Below are 16724 nucleotides of genomic sequence, written 5' to 3' on the forward strand. Positions count from 1 at the left end.
TTCAAATAATTAAAAATTTACTTCAATCGTCGCATGATAGATTCGAACGCTCGCGGGGAAACACCATGTACTAAGCTGGCACACGCCTTAACCTCTCGATCAAAGCAACATGTGTGTTTTTATTGTATATGAAAAAAACGGATTATTATCTTTTTAAGAGATTTTTTCCAACAACTTACTTTGATACAATGTAATATTTGTTTTTAAGTACTTTCTCAACCTACTGAATCACAAAGACTCTCAAACTCATGACGTCCCATTTAGGAGAGCCACTACATGCCACTATAAAGTGCCACAAGATCATTTACTGGTTAAAGAGTTAATGTACTTCAATAAAAAGTTTAAAACGAACTTCAATATTTTAAAATAGTTACAAGATTTTATTTTTTATTTTTTGGAATTAACCAAAGAAAATTGCATTTTTCAAATAATTTAAAATTTACTTTTATCGTTGCTTGAGAGATTTGGACTCTCGTTGGGAAAACACATGTACTTAGCAGGCCACACGCCCAAACCACTCGGCTAAAAAAACTTGTGTGTTCTTTTATGGTAGAAAAATCGAAACGGATCATTATTTTTTTTTAGTTTTTTTTTTCTACAAATTACTATTTTTCAATGTAATATTTGTTTATAACTACTTCCTCAACCTACTAAATCACAAAGAATCAATATTTCCCAAATGGGGCCCAATCCCATGACCTCCTATATCGGAGAGCTACTTCATGCCGCTAAAAAGACCACAAGATCATTTACTGGTTAAAGAGTTCATATCCTACAATTAAAAATTTAAAACGAATTTCATTATTTCAAAATAGTTTTTGTATTAACCAAAGAAAATTGCATTGTTTCAAATAATTAAAATATTTACTTCTATCGTTGCCTGAGAGATTCGAACTCTCGCGGAGAAACCCCATGTACTTAGCAGGCACACGCCTTAACCACTCGGCCAAAGCAACATGTGTGTTATTTTATTGTATATGAAAAAACGGATTACTATCTTTTTAAGAGATTTTTTCCAATAACTTACTTTGATACAATGTAATATTTGTTTTTAAGTACTTTCTCAACCTACTGAATCACAAAGACTCTCAAACTCATGACGTCCTATTTAGGAGAGCCACTACATGCCACTAAAAAGTCCACAAGATCATTTACTGGTTAAAGAGTTAATGTACTTCAATCAAAAGTTTAAAACGAACTTCAATATTTTAAAATAGTTACAATATTTTATTTTTTTTTTTGGAATTAACCAAAGAAAATTGCATTGTTTCAAATAATTTAAAATTTACTTTTATCGTTGCTTGAGAGATTTGGACTCTCGTTGGGAAAACGCATGTACTTAGCAGGCACACGCCCAAACCACTCGGCTAAAAAAACTTGTGTGTTCTTTTATGGTAGAAAAATCGAAACGGATCATTATTTTTTTTTAGTTTTTTTTTTCTACAAATTACTATTTTTCAATGTAATATTTGTTTATAACTACTTCCTCAACCTACTAAATCACAAAGAATCAATATTTCCCAAATGGGGCCCAATCCCATGACCTCCTATATCGGAGAGCTACTTCATGCCGCTAAAAAGACCACAAGATCATTTACTGGTTAAAGAGTTCATATCCAACAATTAAAAATTTAAAACGAATTTCATTATTTCAAAATAGTTTTTGTATTAACCAAAGAAAATTGCATTGTTTCAAATAATTAAAAATTTACTTCTATCGTCGCATGATAGATTCGAACGCTCGCGGGGAAACACCATGTACTAAGCAGGCACACGCCTTAACCACTCGGCCAAAGCAACATGTGTGTTTTTGTATTGTATATGAATAAAACGGATTATTATCTTTTTTAGAGATTTTTTCCAACAACTTACTTTGATACAATGTAATATTTGTTTTTAAGTACTTTCTCAACCTACTGAATCACAAAGACTCTCAAACTCATGACGTCCTATTTAGGAGAGCCACTACATGCCACTATAAAGTCCACAAGATCATTTACTGGTTAAAGAGTTAATGTACTTCAATAAAAAGTTTAAAACGAACTTCAATATTTTAAAATAGTTACAAGATTTTATTTTTTATTTTTTGGAATTAACCAAAGAAAATTGCATTTTTCAAATAATTTAAAATTTACTTTTATCGTTGCTTGAGAGATTTGGACTCTCGTTGGGAAAACGCATGTACTTAGCAGGCACACGCCCTAACCACTCGGCTAAAAAAACTTGTGTGTTCTTTTATGGTAGAAAAATCGAAACGGATCATTATTTTTTTTTAGTTTTTTTTTTCTACAAATTACTATTTTTCAATGTAATATTTGTTTATAACTACTTCCTCAACCTACTAAATCACAAAGAATCAATATTTCCCAAATGGGGCCCAATCCCATGACCTCCTATATCGGAGAGCTACTTCATGCCGCTAAAAAGACCACAAGATCATTTACTGGTTAAAGAGTTCATATCCTACAATTAAAAATTTAAAACGAATTTCATTATTTCAAAATAGTTTTTGTATTAACCAAAGAAAATTGCATTGTTTCAAATAATTAAAAATTTACTTCTATCGTTGCCTGAGAGATTCGAACTCTCGCGGGGAAACACCATGTACTTAGCAGGCACACGCCTTAACCACTCGGCCAAAGCAACATGTGTGTTATTTGTATTGTATATGAATAAAACGGATTATTATCTTTTTAAGAGATTTTTTCCAACAACTTACTTTGATACAATGTAATATTTGTTTTTAAGTACTTTCTCAACCTACTGAATCACAAAGACTCTCAAACTCATGACGTCCTATTTAGGAGAGCCACTACATGCCACTATAAAGTCCACAAGATCATTTACTGGTTAAAGAGTTAATGTACTTCAATAAAAAGTTTAAAACGAACTTCAATATTTTAAAATAGTTACAAGATTTTATTTTTTATTTTTTGGAATTAACCAAAGAAAATTGCATTTTTCAAATAATTTAAAATTTACTTTTATCGTTGCTTGAGAGATTTGGACTCTCGTTGGGAAAACGCATGTACTTAGCAGCCACACGCCCAAACCACTCGGCTAAAAAAACTTGTGTGTTCTTTTATGGTAGAAAAATCGAAACGGATCATTATTTTTTTTTAGTTTTTTTTTTCTACAAATTACTATTTTTCAATGTAATATTTGTTTATAACTACTTCCTCAACCTACTAAATCACAAAGAATCAATATTTCCCAAATGGGGCCCAATCCCATGACCTCCTATATCGGAGAGCTACTTCATGCCGCTAAAAAGACCACAAGATCATTTACTGGTTAAAGAGTTCATATCCTACAATTAAAAATTTAAAACGAATTTCATTATTTCAAAATAGTTTTTGTATTAACCAAAGAAAATTGCATTGTTTCAAATAATTAAAATATTTACTTCTATCGTTGCCTGAGAGATTCAAACTCTCGCGGAGAAACCCCATGCACTTAGCAGGCACACGCCTTAACCACTCGGCCAAAGCAACATGTGTGTTATTTTATTGTATATGCAAAAAACGGATTACTATCTTTTTAAGAGATTTTTTCCAATAACTTACTTTGATACAATGTAATATTTGTTTTTTAGTACTTTCTCAACCTACTGAATCACAAAGACTCTCAAACTCATGACGTCCTATTTAGGTGAGCCACTTCATTCCAATAAAAAGTCCACAAGATCATTAACTGGTTAAAGAGTTAATGTACTTCAATCAAAAGTTTAAAACGAACTTCAATATTTTAAAATAGTTACAATATATATTATTTTTTATTTTTTGGAATTAACCAAAGAAAATTGCATTGTTTCAAATAATTTAAAATTTACTTTTATCGTTGCTTGAGAGATTTGGACTCTCGTTGGGAAAACGCATGTACTTAGCAGGCACACGCCCAAACCACTCGGCTAAAAAAACTTGTGTGTTCTTTTATGGTAGAAAAATCGAAACGGATCATTATTTTTTTTTAGTTTTTTTTTTCTACAAATTACTATTTTTCAATGTAATATTTGTTTATAACTACTTCCTCAACCTACTAAATCACAAAGAATCAATATTTCCCAAATGGGGCCCAATCCCATGACCTCCTATATCGGAGAGCTACTTCATGCCGCTAAAAAGACCACAAGATCATTTACTGGTTAAAGAGTTCATATCCAACAATTAAAAATTTAAAACGAATTTCATTATTTCAAAATAGTTTTTGTATTAACCAAAGAAAATTGCATTGTTTCAAATAATTAAAAATTTACTTCTATCGTCGCATGATAGATTCGAACGCTCGCGGGGAAACACCATGTACTAAGCTGGCACACGCCTTAACCACTCGGCCAAAGCAACATGTGTGTTTTTGTATTGTATATGAATAAAACGGATTATTATCTTTTTTAGAGATTTTTTCCAACAACTTACTTTGATACAATGTAATATTTGTTTTTAAGTACTTTCTCAACCTACTGAATCACAAAGACTCTCAAACTCATGACGTCCTATTTAGGAGAGCCACTACATGCCACTATAAAGTCCACAAGATCATTTACTGGTTAAAGAGTTAATGTACTTCAATAAAAAGTTTAAAACGAACTTCAATATTTTAAAATAGTTACAAGATTTTATTTTTTATTTTTTGGAATTAACCAAAGAAAATTGCATTTTTCAAATAATTTAAAATTTACTTTTATCGTTGCTTGAGAGATTTGGACTCTCGTTGGGAAAACGCATGTACTTAGCAGCCACACGCCCAAACCACTCGGCTAAAAAAACTTGTGTGTTCTTTTATGGTAGAAAAATCGAAACGGATCATTATTTTTTTTTAGTTTTTTTTTTCTACAAATTACTATTTTTCAATGTAATATTTGTTTATAACTACTTCCTCAACCTACTAAATCACAAAGAATCAATATTTCCCAAATGGGGCCCAATCCCATGACCTCCTATATCGGAGAGCTACTTCATGCCGCTAAAAAGACCACAAGATCATTTACTGGTTAAAGAGTTCATATCCTACAATTAAAAATTTAAAACGAATTTCATTATTTCAAAATAGTTTTTGTATTAACCAAAGAAAATTGCATTGTTTCAAATAATTAAAATATTTACTTCTATCGTTGCCTGAGAGATTCGAACTCTCGCGGAGAAACCCCATGTACTTAGCAGGCACACGCCTTAACCACTCGGCCAAAGCAACATGTGTGTTATTTTATTGTATATGAAAAAACGGATTACTATCTTTTTAAGAGATTTTTTCCAACAACTTACTTTGATACAATGTAATATTTGTTTTTAAGTACTTTCTCAACCTACTGAATCACAAAGACTCTCAAACTCATGACGTCCTATTTAGGAGAGCCACTACATGCCACTAAAAAGTCCACAAGATCATTTACTGGTTAAAGAGTTAATGTACTTCAATAAAAAGTTTAAAACGAACTTCAATATTTTAAAATAGTTACAAGATTTTATTTTTTATTTTTTGGAATTAACCAAAGAAAATTGCATTGTTTCAAATAATTTAAAATTTACTTTTATCGTTGCTTGAGAGATTTGGACTCTCGTTGGGAAAACGCATGTACTTAGCAGGCCACACGCCCAAACCACTCGGCTAAAAAAACTTGTGTGTTCTTTTATGGTAGAAAAATCGAAACGGATCATTATTTTTTTTTAGTTTTTTTTTTCTACAAATTACTATTTTTCAATGTAATATTTGTTTATAACTACTTCCTCAACCTACTAAATCACAAAGAATCAATATTTCCCAAATGGGGCCCAATCCCATGACCTCCTATATCGGAGAGCTACTTCATGCCGCTAAAAAGACCACAAGATCATTTACTGGTTAAAGAGTTCATATCCTACAATTAAAAATTTAAAACGAATTTCATTATTTCAAAATAGTTTTTGTATTAACCAAAGAAAATTGCATTGTTTCAAATAATTAAAAATTTACTTCTATCGTTGCCTGAGAGATTCAAACTCTCGCGGGGAAACCCCATGTACTTAGCAGGCACACGCCTTAACCACTCGGCCAAAGCAACATGTGTGTTATTTTATTGTATATGAAAAAACGGATTACTATCTTTTTAAGAGATTTTTTCCAACAACTTACTTTGATACAATGTAATATTTGTTTTTAAGTACTTTCTCAACCTACTGAATCACAAAGACTCTCAAACTCATGACGTCCTATTTAGGAGAGCCACTACATGCCACTAAAAAGTCCACAAGATCATTTACTGGTTAAAGAGTTAATGTACTTCAATAAAAAGTTTAAAACGAACTTCAATATTTTAAAATAGTTACAAGATTTTATTTTTTATTTTTTGGAATTAACCAAAGAAAATTGCATTTTTCAAATAATTTAAAATTTACTTTTATCGTTGCTTGAGAGATTTGGACTCTCGTTGGGAAAACGCATGTACTTAGCAGGCACACGCCCTAACCACTCGGCTAAAAAAACTTGTGTGTTCTTTTATGGTAGAAAAATCGAAACGGATCATTATTTTTTTTTAGTTTTTTTTTTCTACAAATTACTATTTTCAATGTAATATTTGTTTATAACTACTTCCTCAACCTACTAAATCACAAAGAATCAATATTTCCCAAATGGGGCCCAATCCCATGACCTCCTATATCGGAGAGCTACTTCATGCCGCTAAAAAGACCACAAGATCATTTACTGGTTAAAGAGTTCATATCCTACAATTAAAAATTTAAAACGAATTTCATTATTTCAAAATAGTTTTTGTATTAACCAAAGAAAATTGCATTGTTTCAAATAATTAAAAATTTACTTCTATCGTTCGCATGATAGATTCGAACTCTCGCGGGGAAACACCATGTACTAAGCTGGCACACGCCTTAACCACTCGGCCAAAGCAACATGTGTGTTTTTGTATTGTATATGAATAAAACGGATTATTATCTTTTTTAGAGATTTTTTCCAACAACTTACTTTGATACAATGTAATATTTGTTTTTAAGTACTTTCTCAACCTACTGAATCACAAAGACTCTCAAACTCATGACGTCCTATTTAGGAGAGCCACTACATGCCACTATAAAGTCCACAAGATCATTTACTGGTTAAAGAGTTAATGTACTTCAATAAAAAGTTTAAAACGAACTTCAATATTTTAAAATAGTTACAAGATTTTATTTTTTATTTTTTGGAATTAACCAAAGAAAATTGCATTTTTCAAATAATTTAAAATTTACTTTTATCGTTGCTTGAGAGATTTGGACTCTCGTTGGGAAAACGCATGTACTTAGCAGGCACACGCCCAAACCACTCGGCTAAAAAAACTTGTGTGTTCTTTTATGGTAGAAAAATCGAAACGGATCATTATTTTTTTTTAGTTTTTTTTTCTACAAATTACTATTTTTCAATGTAATATTTGTTTATAACTACTTCCTCAACCTACTAAATCACAAAGAATCAATATTTCCCAAATGGGCCAATCCCATGACCTCCTATATCGGAGAGCTACTTCATGCCGCTAAAAAGACCACAAGATCATTTACTGGTTAAAGAGTTCATATCCTACAATTAAAAATTTAAAACGAATTTCATTATTTCAAAATAGTTTTTGTATTAACCAAAGAAAATTGCATTGTTTCAAATAATTAAAATATTTACTTCTATCGTTGCCTGAGAGATTCGAACTCTCGCGGGAAACCCATGTACTTAGCAGGCACACGCCTTAACCACTCGGCCAAAGCAACATGTGTGTTATTTTATTGTATATGAAAAAACGGATTACTATCTTTTTAAGAGATTTTTTCCAACAACTTACTTTGATACAATGTAATATTTGTTTTTTAGTACTTTCTCAACCTACTGAATCACAAAGACTCTCAAACTCATGACGTCCTATTTAGGAGAGCCACTACATGCCACTAAAAAGTCCACAAGATCATTTAACTGGTTAAAGAGTTAATGTACTTCAATCAAAAGTTTAAAACGAACTTCAATATTTTAAAATAGTTACAAGATTTTATTTATTTATTTTTTTTGGAATTAACCAAAGAAAATTGCATTGTTTCAAATAATTTAAAATTTACTTTTATCGTTGCTTGAGAGATTTGGACTCTCGTTGGGAAAACGCATGTACTTAGCAGGCACACGCCCAAACCACTCGGCTAAAAAAACTTGTGTGTTCTTTTATGGTAGAAAAATCGAAACGGATCATTATTTTTTTTTAGTTTTTTTTTTCTACAAATTACTATTTTTCAATGTAATATTTGTTTATAACTACTTCCTCAACCTACTAAATCACAAAGAATCAATATTTCCCAAATGGGGCTCAATCCCATGACCTCCTATATCGGAGAGCTACTTCATGCCGCTAAAAAGACCACAAGATCATTTACTGGTTAAAGAGTTCATATCCAACAATTAAAAATTTAAAACGAATTTCATTATTTCAAAATAGTTTTTGTATTAACCAAAGAAAATTGCATTGTTTCAAATAATTAAAAATTTACTTCTATCGTCGCCTGATAGATTCGAACTCTCGCGGAGAAACACCATGTACTAAGCAGGCACACGCCTTAACCACTCGGCCAAAGCAACATGTGTGTTTTTGTATTGTATATGAATAAAACGGATTATTATCTTTTTAGAGATTTTTTCCAACAACTTACTTTGATACAATGTAATATTTGTTTTTAAGTACTTTCTCAACCTACTGAATCACAAAGACTCTCAAACTCATGACGTCCTATTTAGGAGAGCCACTACATGCCACTATAAAGTCCACAAGATCATTTACTGGTTAAAGAGTTAATGTACTTCAATAAAAAGTTTAAAACGAACTTCAATATTTTAAAATAGTTACAAGATTTTATTTTTTATTTTTTGGAATTAACCAAAGAAAATTGCATTGTTTCAAATAATTTAAAATTTACTTTTATCGTTGCTTGAGAGATTTGGACTCTCGTTGGGAAAACGCATGTACTTAGCAGGCACACGCCCAAACCACTCGGCTAAAAAAACTTGTGTGTTCTTTTATGGTTGAAAAATCGAAACGGATCATTATTTTTTTTTAGTTTTTTTTTCTACAAATTACTATGTTTCAATGTAATATTTGTTTATAACTACTTCCTCAACCTACTAAATCACAAAGAATCAATATTTCCCAAATGGGGCTCAATCCCATGACCTCCTATATACGGAGAGCTACTTCATGCCGCTAAAAAGACCACAAGATCATTTACTGGTTAAAGAGTTCATATCCTACAATTAAAAATTTAAAACGAATTTCATTATTTCAAAATAGTTTTTGTATTAACCAAAGAAAATTGCATTGTTTCAAATAATTAAAAATTTACTTCTATCGTCGCCTGATAGATTCGAACGCTCACGGGGAAACACCATGTACTAAGCAGGCACACGCCTTAACCACTCGGCCAAAGCAACATGTGTGTTTTTGTATTGTATATGAATAAAACGGATTATTATCTTTTTTAGAGATTTTTTCCAACAACTTACTTTGATACAATGTAATATTTGTTTTTAAGTACTTTACTCAACCTACTGAATCACAAAGACTCTCAAACTCATGACTTCCTATTTAGGAGAGCCACTACATGCCACTATAAAGTCCACAAGATCATTTACTGGTTAAAGAGTTAATGTACTTCAATAAAAAGTTTAAAACGAACTTCAATATTTTAAAATAGTTACAAGATTTTATTTTTTATTTTTTGGAATTAACCAAAGAAAATTGCATTTTTCAAATAATTTAAAATTTACTTTTATCGTTGCTTGAGAGATTTGGACTCTCGTTGGGAAAACGCATGTACTTAGCAGGCACACGCCCTAACCACTCGGCTAAAAAAACTTGTGTGTTCTTTTATGGTAGAAAAATCGAAACGGATCATTATTTTTTTTAGTTTTTTTTTCTACAAATTACTATTTTTCAATGTAATATTTGTTTATAACTACTTCCTCAACCTACTAAATCACAAAGAATCAATATTTCCCAAATGGGGCCAATCCCATGACCTCCTATATCGGAGAGCTACTTCATGCCGCTAAAAAGACCACAAGATCATTTACTGGTTAAAGAGTTCATATCCAACAATTAAAAATTTAAAACGAATTTCATTATTTCAAAATAGTTTTTGTATTAACCAAAGAAAATTGCATTGTTTCAAATAATTAAAAATTTACTTCTATCGTCGCCTGATAGATTCGAAAGCTCGCGGGGAAACACCATGTACTAAGCAGGCACACGCCTTAACCACTCGGCTAAAGCAACATGTGTGTTTTTGTATTGTATATGAAAAAAACGGATTAGTATCTTTTTAAGAGATTTTTTCCAACAACTTACTTTGATACAATGTAATATTTGTTTTTAAGTACTTTCTCAACATACGGAATCACAAAGACTCTCAAACTCATGACGTCCCATTTAGGAGAGTCCACTACATGCCTCTAAAAAGTGCACAAGATCATTTACTGGTTAAAGAGTTAATGTACTTCAATAAAAAGTTTAAAACGAATTTCAATATTTTAAAATAGTTACAAGATTTTATTTTTTATTTTTTGGAATTAACCAAAGAAAATTGCATTTTTCAAATAATTTAAAATTTACTTTTATCGTTGCTTGAGTGATTTGGACTATCGTTGGGAAAACACATGTACTTAGCAGGCACACGCCCTAACCACTCAGCTAAAACAACTTGTGTGTTCTTTTATGGTAGAAAAATTGAAACGCATTATTATTTTTATTTTAGTTTTTTTCTTCAAATTACTCTGTTACAATGTAATATATGTTTATAACTACTTCATTAACCTACTAAATTACAAAGAATCAATATTTCCCAAATGGGGCTCAATCCCATGACCTCCTATATAGGAGAGCTACTTCATGCCGCTAAAAAGACCACAAGATCATTTACTGGTTAAAGAGTTCATATCCTACAATTAAAAGTTTAAAACGAATTTTATTATTTCAAAATAGTTTTTGTATTAACCAAAGAAAATTGCATTGTTTCAAATATTTAAAAATCTACTTATATCGTTACCTGAGAAATTCGAACTCTCGCGGGGTAACACCATATACTAAGCAGGCACACGCCTAAACCACTCAGCCAAAGCAACTTGTGTCTTTTTGTATTGTATATGAAAAAAATGGATTACTATCTTTTTTAGAGATTTTTTCCAACAACTTACTTTGATACAATGTAATATTTGTCTTTAAGTACTTTCTCAACCTACTGAATCACAAAGACTCTTAAACTCATGACGTCCTATTTAGGAGAGCCACTTCATGCCAATAAAAAGTCCACAAGATCATTAACTGGTTAAAGAGTTAATGTACTAGAATCAAAAGTTTAAAACGAACTTCAATATTTTAAAATAGTTACAATATTTTTTTATTTTTTTGGAATTAACCAAAGAAAATTGCATTGTTTCAAATAATTTAAAATTTACTTTTATCGTTGCTTGAGAGATTTGGACTCTCGTTGGGAAAACGCATGTACTTAGCAGGCACTCGCCCAAACCACTCGGCTAAAAAAACTTGTGTGTTCTTTTATGGTAGAAAAATTGAAACGGATCATTATTTTTTTTTAGTTTTTCTTCTACAAATTACTATTTTTCAATGTAATATTTGTTTATAACTACATCCTCAACCTACTAAATCACAATGAATAAATATTTCCCAAATGGGGACCAATCCCATGACCTCCTATATCGGAGAGCTACTTCATGCCGCTAAAAAGACCACAAGATCATTTACTGGTTAAAGAGTTCATATCCAACAATTAAAAATTTAAAACGAATTTCATTATTTCAAAATAGTTTTTGTATTAACCAAAGAAAATTGCATTGTTTCAAATAATTAAAAATTTACTTCTATTGTCGCCTGATAGATTCAAACGCTCGCGGGGAAACACCATGTACTAAGCAGGCACACGCCTTAACCACTCGGCCAAAGCAACATGTGTGTTTTTGTATTGTATATGAATAAAACGGATTATTATCTTTTTTAGAGATTTTTTCCAACAACTTACTTTGATACAATGTAATATTTGTTTTTAAGTACTTTATCAACCTACTGAATCACAAAGACTCTCAAACTCATGACTTCCTATTTAGGAGAGCCACTACATGCCACTATAAAGTCCACAAGATCATTTACTGGTTAAAGAGTTAATGTACTTCAATAAAAAGTTTAAAACGAACTTCAATATTTTAAAATAGTTACAAGATTTTATTTTTTATTTTTTGGAATTAACCAAAGAAAATTGCATTTTTCAAATAATTTAAAATCTACTTTTATCGTTGCTTGAGAGATTTGGACTATCGTTGGGAAAACGCATGTACTTAGCAGGCACACGCCCTAACCACTCGGCTAAAAAAACTTGTGTGTTCTTTTATGGTAGAAAACTCGAAACGGATCATTATTTTTTTTTAGTTTTTTTTTCTACAAATTACTCTGATTCAATGTAATATTTGTTTATAACTACTTCCTCAACCGACTAAATCACAAAGAATCAATATTTCCCACATGGGGCTTAATCCCATGACCTCCTATATAGGAGAGCTACTTCATGCCGCTAAAAAGACCACAAGATCATTTATTGGTTAAAGAGTTCATATCCTACAATTAAATGTTTAAAACGAATTTCATTATTTCAAAATAGTTTTTGTATTAACCAAAGATTTTAGTTTTTTTTTCTACAAATTACTCTGATTCAATGTAATATTTGTTTATAACTACTTCCTCAACCTACTAAATCACAAAGAATCAATATTTCCCAAATGGGGCTTAATCCCATGACCTCCTATATAGGAGAGCTACTTCATGCCGCTAAAAAGACCACAAGATCATTTATTGGTTAAAGAGTTCATATCCTACAATTAAATGTTTAAAACGAATTTCATTATTTCAAAATAGTTTTTGTATTAACCAAAGAAAATTGCATTGTTTCAACTAATTAAAAATTTACTTCTGTCGTTGCCTGAGAGATTCAAACTCTCGCGTGGAAACACCATGTACTATGCTGGCACACGCCTTAACCACTCGGCCAAAGCAACTTGTGTGTTTTTGTATTGTATATGAAAAAACGGATTATTATCTTTTTTTAGAGATTTTTTCCAACAACTTACTTTGATACAATGTAATATTTGTTTTTAAGTACTTTCTCAACCTACTGAATCACAAAGACTCTCAAACTCTTGACGTCCTATTTTGGAGAGCCACTTCATGCCACTAAAAAGTCCACAAGATCATTAACTGGTTAAAGAATTAATGTACTTCAATCAAAAGTTTAAAACGAACTTCAATATTTTAAAATAGTTACAATATTTTTTTTTTATTTTTATATTTTTGGAATTAACCAAAGAAAATTGCATTGTTTCAAATAATTTAAAATTTACTTTTATCGTTGCTTGAGAGATTTGGACTCTCGTTGGGAAAACGCATGTACTTAGCAGGCACACACCCTAACCACTCAGGTAAAACAACTTGTGTGTTCTTTTATGGTAGAAAAATCGAAACGGATTATTTTTTCATTTTAGTTTTTTTTACCTACAAATTACTCTATTACAATGTAATATTTTTTTTATAACTACTTCATCAACCTACTAAATCGCAATGAATCAATATTTCCCAAATGGGGCTCAATCCCATGACCTCCTATATAGGAGAGCTACTTCATGCCGCTAAAAAGACCACAAGATCATTTATTGGTTAAAGAGTTCATATCCTTCAATTAAATGTTTAAAACGAATTTCATTATTTCAAAATAGTTTTTGTATTAACCAAAGAAAATTGCATTGTTTCAAATAATTAAAAATTTACTTCTGTCGTTGCCTGAGAGATTCAAACTCTCGCGGGGAAACACCATGTACTATGCTGTCACACGCCTTAACCACTCGGCCAAAGCAACTTGTGTGCTTTTGTATTGTATATGAAAAAACGGATTATTATCTTTTTTAGAGATTTTTTCCAACAACTTACTTTGATACAATGTAATATTTGTTTTTAAGTACTTTCTCAACCTACTGAATCACAAAGACTCTCAAACTCATGACGTCCTATTTAGGAGAGCCACTTCATGCCACTAAAAAGTCCACAAGATCATTAACTGGTTAAAGAATTAATGTACTTCAATCAAAAGTTTAAAACGAACTTCAATATTTTAAAATAGTTACAATATTTTTTTTTTAATTTTTGGAATTAACCAAAGAAAATTGCATTGTTTCAAATAATTTAAAATTTACTTTTATCGTTGCTTGAGAGATTTGGACTCTCGTTGGGAAAACGCATGTACTTAGCAGGCACACACCCTAACCACTCGGGTAAAACAACTTGTGTGTTCTTTTATGGTAGAAAAATCGAAACGGATTATTTTTTCATTTTAGTTTTTTTTACCTACAAATTACTCTGTTACAATGTAATATTTTTTTATAACTACTTCATCAACCTACTAAATCGCAATGAATCAATATTTCCCAAATGGGGCTCAATCCCATGACCTCCTATATAGGAGAGCTACTTCATGCCGCTAAAAAGACCACAAGATCATTTATTGGTTAAAGAGTTCATATCCTTCAATTAAATGTTTAAAACGAATTTCATTATTTCAAAATAGTTTTTGTATTAACCAAAGAAAATTGCATTGTTTCAAATAATTAAAAATTTACTTCTGTCGTTCCCTGAGAGATTCAAACTCTCGCGGGGAAACACCATGTACTATGCTGTCACACGCCTTAACCACTCGGCCAAAGCAACTTGTGTGCTTTTGTATTGTATATGAAAAAACGGATTATTATCTTTTTTAGAGATTTTTTCCAACAACTTACTTTGATACAATGTAATATTTGTTTTTAAGTACTTTCTCAACCTACTGAATCACAAAGACTCTCAAACTCATGACGTCCTATTTAGGAGAGCCACTTCATGCCACTAAAAAGTCCACAAGATCATTAACTGGTTAAAGAATTAATGTACTTCAATCAAAAGTTTAAAACGAACTTCAATATTTTAAAATAGTTACAATATTTTTTTTTTAATTTTTGGAATTAACCAAAGAAAATTGCATTGTTTCAAATAATTTAAAATTTACTTTTATCGTTACTTGAGAGATTTGGACTCTCGTTGGGAAAACGCATGTACTTAGCAGGCACACACCCTAACCACTCGGGTAAAACAACTTGTGTGTTCTTTTATGGTAGAAAAATCGAAACGGATTATTTTTTCATTTTAGTTTTTTTTACCTACAAATTACTCTGTTACAATGTAATATTTTTTTTATAACTACTTCATCAACCTACTAAATCGCAATGAATCAATATTTCCCAAATGGGGCTCAATCCCATGACCTCCTATATAGGAGAGCTACTTCATGCCGCTAAAAAGACCACAAGATCATTTATTGGTTAAAGAGTTCATAACCTTCAATTAAATGTTTAAAACGAATTTCATTATTTCAAAATAGTTTTTGTATTAACCAAAGAAAATTGCATTGTTTCAAATAATTAAAAATTTACTTCTGTCGTTGCCTGAGAGATTCAAACTCTCGCAGGGAAACACCATGTACTATGCTGTCACACGCCTTAACCACTCGGCCAAAGCAACTTGTGTGTTTTTGTATTGTATATGAAAAAACGGATTATTATCTTTTTTAGAGATTTTTTCCAACAACTTACTTTGATACAATGTAATATTTGTTTTTAAGTACTTTCTCAACCTACTGAATCACAAAGACTCTCAAACTCATGACGTCCTATTTAGGAGAGCCACTTCATGCCACTAAAAAGTCCACAAGATCATTAACTGGTTAAAGAATTAATGTACTTCAATCAAAAGTTTAAAACGAACTTCAATATTTTAAAATAGTTACAATATTTTTAAATTTTTTTTTTTGGAATTAAACAAAGAAAATTGCATTGTTTCTAATAATTTAAAATTTATTTTTATCGTTGCTTGAGAGATTTGGACTCTCGTTGGGAAAACGCATGTACTTAACAGGCACACGCCCTAACCACTCAGCTAAAACAACTTGTGTGTTCTTTTATGGTAGAAAAATTGAAACGCATTATTATTTTTATTTTAGTTTTTTTCTTCAAATTACTCTGTTACAATGTAATATTTGTTTATAACTACTTCATTAACCTACTAAATCACAAAGAATCAATATTTCTCAAATGGGGCTCAATCCCATGACCTCCTATATAGGAGAGCTACTTCCTGCCGCTAAAAAGACCACAAGATCATTTACTGGTTAAAGAGTTCATATCCTACAATTAAAAGTTTAAAACGAATTTCATTATTTCAAAATAGTTTTTGTATTAACCAAAGAAAATTGCATTGTTTCAAATAATTAAAAATCTACTTATATCGTTGCCTGAGAAATTCAAACTCTCGCGGGGTAACACCATGTACTAAGCAGGCACAAGCCTAAACCACTCGGCCAAAGCAACTTGTGTGTTTTTGTATTGTATATGCAAAAAATGGATTATTATCTTTTTTAGAGATTTTTTCCAACAACTTACTTTGATACAATGTAATATTTGTTTTTAAGTTCTTTTTCAACCTACTGAATCACAAAGACTCTCAAACTCATTATGTCCTATTTAGGAGAGCCACTACATGCCACTATAAAGTCCACAAGATCATTTACTGGTTAAAGAGTTAATGTACTTCAATAAAAAGTTTAAAACGAACTTCAATATTTTAAAATATTTACAAGATTTTATTTTTTATT

The 16724-nt window shown here is 30.8% G+C and overlaps 7 non-coding genes across 7 annotated transcripts; all 7 read right to left on the reverse strand.

Moving 5' to 3' along the window:
* Positions 1 to 874: 874 nt before the first annotated feature.
* On the reverse strand, positions 875 to 956 carry TRNAS-GCU. The gene has a single exon. It is a non-coding gene; the product is annotated as a tRNA-Ser (tRNA).
* Positions 957 to 2564: 1608 nt separating this feature from the next.
* TRNAS-GCU lies at positions 2565 to 2646 on the reverse strand. The gene has a single exon. It is a non-coding gene; the product is annotated as a tRNA-Ser (tRNA).
* A 766-nt stretch (positions 2647 to 3412) lies between these two features.
* On the reverse strand, positions 3413 to 3494 carry TRNAS-GCU. The gene has a single exon. It is a non-coding gene; the product is annotated as a tRNA-Ser (tRNA).
* A 1614-nt stretch (positions 3495 to 5108) lies between these two features.
* On the reverse strand, positions 5109 to 5190 carry TRNAS-GCU. Its single transcript has one exon. It is a non-coding gene; the product is annotated as a tRNA-Ser (tRNA).
* A 765-nt stretch (positions 5191 to 5955) lies between these two features.
* Positions 5956 to 6037, reverse strand: TRNAS-GCU. Its single transcript has one exon. It is a non-coding gene; the product is annotated as a tRNA-Ser (tRNA).
* A 1607-nt stretch (positions 6038 to 7644) lies between these two features.
* On the reverse strand, positions 7645 to 7724 carry TRNAS-GCU. The gene has a single exon. It is a non-coding gene; the product is annotated as a tRNA-Ser (tRNA).
* Positions 7725 to 8492: 768 nt separating this feature from the next.
* On the reverse strand, positions 8493 to 8574 carry TRNAS-GCU. The gene has a single exon. It is a non-coding gene; the product is annotated as a tRNA-Ser (tRNA).
* Positions 8575 to 16724: the final 8150 nt, after the last annotated feature.

The sequence above is a fragment of the Ipomoea nil genome, unplaced genomic scaffold (genome assembly GCF_001879475.1).
Source record: "Ipomoea nil cultivar Tokyo-kokei standard unplaced genomic scaffold, Asagao_1.1 scaffold0518, whole genome shotgun sequence".
Taxonomy (NCBI): Eukaryota; Viridiplantae; Streptophyta; class Magnoliopsida; order Solanales; family Convolvulaceae; genus Ipomoea; species Ipomoea nil.